This window comes from Clytia hemisphaerica, unplaced genomic scaffold, assembly GCF_902728285.1.
Source record: "Clytia hemisphaerica strain Z4C2 unplaced genomic scaffold, Clytia hemisphaerica genome assembly, whole genome shotgun sequence".
In the NCBI taxonomy this organism is placed as follows: Eukaryota; Metazoa; Cnidaria; class Hydrozoa; order Leptothecata; family Clytiidae; genus Clytia; species Clytia hemisphaerica.
Window position 1 is genome coordinate 1,455,650 of NW_027103852.1, and position 5,595 is coordinate 1,461,244.

The following is a 5,595-nucleotide window of genomic DNA, read 5'->3' on the forward strand; positions in this document are numbered from 1 at the left end:
AGGAAACCTTTGCTGTAAACAAATAATGTCAACCTCAACCTTCACCAGTCAACAAACCAAAAGGACGTACCAGATCTTCCACAACGTTAACTGCAAAAGCACTCGCATCATCTACCTCCTGGAATGCAACAAATGTCACATCCAATATATTGGAAAAAGCGAGACCCAATTCAATCAAAGACTCAATAACCATAGAAGTAATGCATACAGACCACGACAAGAGACAATCCCAGCGTGTAAACATTTCCACCAAACCAACCACGATTTCAACAGAGACGCAAAGTTCACCATCATCGAACAGATCAACGAGACAGATATAGAAAGAATGAAAAGGATAATACTACAGAGAGAAAACTTCTGGATCAAAGAACTGAGAACCCTCGCACCTCATGGGTTGAACCAAGAACTCAATCTTCTCCAACCGAGCGCCTAAGTCTGATTTACACGTTCATTTTAGACCAAATTCAACTTATCAGATGGCCCCATTTACACCAACCCATTTTCAAGCCGAAATCGCCTAAAATGACGTATTTGTCCAATTTGACGTCAAATAATTTTGTATAAAAACGCTTTTTTTTTTCTATAGAAATATCATTCCCTTGAGAACGGACCGAGTCCGAAACATGTCGGGAAAAATCAAAATATAATAGCCGCATTCTTTTTCACCGTCCAACATAAGCATACATCGATGTTCTTAGTTAAATTACTCAATTTTTTGATGAGATTTTTTGCTCACGAAGTCTTGAATATGAAAGAATATTTCAATAGCATGAAATTAAGGTTTGTAAACGTTTTTTTATAAGAAACAAACGACTAATTTTAATAGATCGTCACTATTTGTGTTCTGAATGATTGTTTAATACTCACGCTCACGTAGATATCAATTATATATATGTTAAATGCATAACCAGGTAGGTCCATAGAAGTATCACTTGTTGTACAGTGACTAGATTGACACATGCGCGATAAAATTTCTATTATTTGTCTTCAGTGGTTAATATATTTTTTGAAAACTTAACCTCTGATACTCAGGGTAACTATCAACAACATTAGGCGTACCGACTTTCGCGAGCAGACTTGAGAAAAATTTTCAGAAATGTTGAAAAACTTTGAAACTTCAGAAAACTAATATCTATAGAATTTGGAAATTATTCTAGTCGTGAGTTGGGGAGTTTCGAGTCGGGGGTTGCTAGTTTAGAGCTGGGGAGTTAAAAAATTACTGGCTATACCGAAGAGGAATAACATACATCAAAAGTCGTTTCAAAGTAAATGTAAAATGAGAGTATTATTGCCCCCGCAACGAACGAAGTGAGTGAGGAGGCACTCATAGCTTCACGCGTAGATATTGGACTAAAGTCTGTTTACGATAAGTGTGCACTCTTTTTTCATTTACCTATAGCTTTTGAAGGAATTCTTCAATCTTTATAAATTTGGTATCGTTTGAGAGATATTTGTGAGTGGAACCATTTGAAATAAAAAAGTCTTTAAAAAAATTCTAAAAACGAAGATGAAAATAAAGAAGAAAAAAATGAAGATCTTGTAGAAATGTGCTTTAAGTTTCATTTTCAGTAGAGAGATTCTTTGATCTTAGGAGGTCATCACTGTGAAGAAATTTCACTGAAATATTTATTCAATACAAACTTATGATACAAAGTTAATAAGTGATTGACCCCAAAAAACAGCAGAAAACAGGGTTTTTAGACGTCAATCAGCTTATAACTTTGTTTGACATCTTTTGACTGAATGATTATTTTTTAGAATTTTTTTCACAGTGATGACGTTCGATGATCAAGGATTCACTTCAGTGAAAATGATAGTTATAGCCCTTTCTATAAGATTTTCATTTTCATTTTTTTCTTCTTCATTTTCATCTTCATTTTTAAAAAAAATTTTGAAGATTTTTTTATTCCAAATTGTCCCACTCACAAATATCTTTCCAATGACACCAAATTTATAAAGACTGAAGAATTCCTTCAAATTTTATAGGTAAAAGAAAAAAGAGTGCACACCTATCGTGAATAAATCGTGACTTTAACTGCTATCTTTTTGGTTTAGAAAAAGAGGCAACCAACAAAAGCCAAGCTCGAAAAGCAATAGGAAAACCATAACAAACACAAGATCTTCACAGGCTAAACATGATGCGAACACAGGCGAGCAGCGTTAGACACAAAAACAACCAAGGGAAATGAAAGGTCAGCTAAAGTGCTTCATGTAGAAAATCGCAAATGTTTAGCTCAACCCATGAATCAGGCCAACATTCTCGATGAATTCTAAAAAAGCTTCTTGAGGTAGCATGAATCTTTCAATATTTTCATAAAAGTGGATTTAGGAGGTTTTAAACATATGATGTGTCTTACCGAAAAGATTTGATGTTGGTAAAAGAATGCGAAGACATTTCCTGCGTGCAATCATCCAAATCTTCCGCGGTAATACCATCGGCTAGGATATATCTACCGTCTGAATTCTTAACGGTCGCCTCAAATATCTGGTGCATGAATCCGGGGTCAACCTCAGCCAACGGGTCACCTTCATGATAAAATAAGAAATAATTCAAGAATTCAGACACGTTTAGCTGGGATCGTTTTGTATACTGAGATTAAGTTCCTCCTCATCTCCTCATATTTAGGGATCTGACCCTGCTAGCTCATCAAAAACACGTTCGAATGATGAGCACCTTCCCCTAAAAAATTGAAAACTAAAGTCTATTCACGATAAGTGTGCACTCTTTTTTCATTAACCTATAACTTTTGAAGGAATTCTTCAATCTTTATAAATTTGGTATCATTGGAAAGATATTAGCGAGTGGAACAATTTGAAATAAAAAAGTCTTTAAAAAAAATTCTGAAATTGAAGATGGAAATGAAGAAGAAGAAAATGAAGATCTTGTAGAGAAGGGCTATAACTTTCATTTTCACTGGAGAGATTCTTTGATCTTAGGAGGTCATCACTGTGAAGAAATTTCACTAAAATATTTATTCAATATAAAGTTATGATACAAAGTTGATTGACCCCAAAAAACAGAAGAAAACTGCAGAAATCAGCGTTTTTAGACTTCAATCAGCTTATAATTTTGTTTGATATCTTTTGACTGAATAATTATTTTAGAGAATTTTTTTCACAGTGATGACGTTCGATGATCAAGAATTCACTTCAGTGAAAATAATAGTTATAGCACTTTTCTACAAGATCTTCATTTTTTTCTTCTTCATTTTCATCTTCATTCTTATAATTTTTTTAAAGATTTTTTATTTCAAATTGTTCCACTCGCTAATATCTTTCCAATGATACCAAATTTATAAAGATTGAAGAATTCATTAAAAAGTTATAGGTAAATGAAAAAAGAGTGCACACTTATCGTGAATAAAATTTAGTAAAATGTCAGATCGAAAGAAGTCGAGAAGTTGAAGGGAATTAACCCCTACCAGACATTTCAAGAGGTTGCAAAAGAGACCCTGCCCAGCGACACGTCCCCGTACCCATAGATGCCTAAGTGCCTCCCATGGGGCCTCTTTTCTCCTTTTTGAACAACAAAAAGGTATAAAAATTGTCCAAAAGTCTTTTTCTTGATTGCGTTTAAAAATCTTGATTTTGCAGTGAGTCTTTTTTTATGTATGGGCATAGAGAATTGTCGAGAAATTCCGCTGGTTTTTTTCTACTAATTTGAAAGTGCAACGCAGATATTTTTCCGTCAACGGTCAAAGACCTACACTAGCGGCAGAAGATCTACGACCGCTGGTGTAGGTCTTAGTCCCTTGACGGAAAAATAATCCGCAGGTGCACCCTCAACCTTTTCACTTCAAATCCCTGAAAAGAAACCCCTTTTCCCGACATGGATAGTACTGAAGCTGGCCAAAGGAAAGAAGGAGACATATGGCTGTCCAACAATGAGCTTATAAATCCCTCAGGGGGATATAATGTTATAAAGAAAATAAAACAAATAAAACCCGCCTCCTGGCACAAATAGCTGTTTCAACGTTCATTCAACGTTATATCAACATCATAAATGTTAGATGCAGGTTGCAACAACGGTTTGTGCCAGCTGGGACAGTTAAAAAGTGATGTGCATATTAATTATTATGATAGTCTACACGAGTGTAAAATTTATGCCTATCGAGGATAGTTTCCGGTAGAGCAAAACAATGTAAAGATATCTCACCTTTTCGAAGATTATAGCCTTGAAGGGCGTACTCCATATTCGGATAAGGGGTCCATTCCGGTTTACAGTCGTCCTCGTGACATGTCTTGCGAGAGTTTGCGATGACATTGACAACGTCTTTATTTGTGACGGCTAATCCAATAATATCATGAACTGTTGCGGTGAAGGTTAAAATGACAAGCAATGTGGCTGCCATTTTGCTTCTGACTTTTCTTGCATTAAGATCTCAGTAATTCTGATGAAGATGTTTTTGTTTTTAATCTCTCGTCTTTTGTAAGGAATCATCTCGCCAAAATCCAGTGAACTTAATCTTAATTATGCAATTAATGCATCCATTATCAAGAATAAAGACATAAATCCAAATAAGCCATGTTATTGACTCAAAAGACAAAACGCTTTTTACGGGGTCTGTATTTTACACGTAATATGATCGAAAAATACACCTTTTTCCATAGATTTAATGCTTCAGTGATTACAATCTCATAAATTAATTTTAAGATGAACTTTAGACTTCGAATTTAAAAAAGAAGTCCGCTTTAGCAGCATCTTCGAGAACAGAAGAAGGCTAGCAAGGGCTATCAACAACGGGTGAGTGATCTAATTTACTTTAAATGGCAGTAAAAGACTTGCATTAATAGCTTCTCTCCCTACTCTATCCGAAACTGCAGTGTTGACATTGGTTTATTTTAGTTTTTCGTAGTCCTTGTTACAAGATTAATGTTTTTTTAAGCGCCAAGGAGACAGCGTGGAAGAAGAAATATCTATGAAATGAACTGTCTGCTTTTTCACAAGTAACTAAGAAAAGTCTGTTCCAAAAAAATTGGCAGTTCGTATACTTCTTTAAACATTGCTCTTGAAGGAAAAAAGATAAAAAAAACTTTAAAAAATAATTCTATACTTTTTGAAACCTTTTCCAAGACCTTTTTCGGAGGGCTGTAACTTTTGACCCGAAACGCCCGAAACAGATATCACAAATCAGAATATATATTTGAAATCAGCGGGATTCAAAGTTTTGGAAAAGTATATACTACTTTTGGTAAAGTAGAAAAATGGTCTTTTTATTAAAAAGTTAAAACACAGAAGCGACTTCATTTTAGGTTGTGATAAAATATTAAATTTATTTAGGACGTTTCGGTGTCATCCGATCACCATCATCAGTTTATAAAATTGAATTGAAATTCTTAACCTGAAAATGTTCTCAAATTGTTGAAAGGTCGAAGATAGAAAGTCAAAAAAGTATTTTGCGCATGTATGCATGTCATCATATTGACGCCATACATGTAAGAAATAATATGGTGGCAGTAGGTCAGGAAAATCGAATGTTGGGGTCAAGCACCACACACATACTGTCTTCTCCCAGCTACTTACCACATAGATTAAATTACCAAATCTAATCTACTCATTCGTTGAGATGGTGGTGGTCGGGGATAGAACCTGCA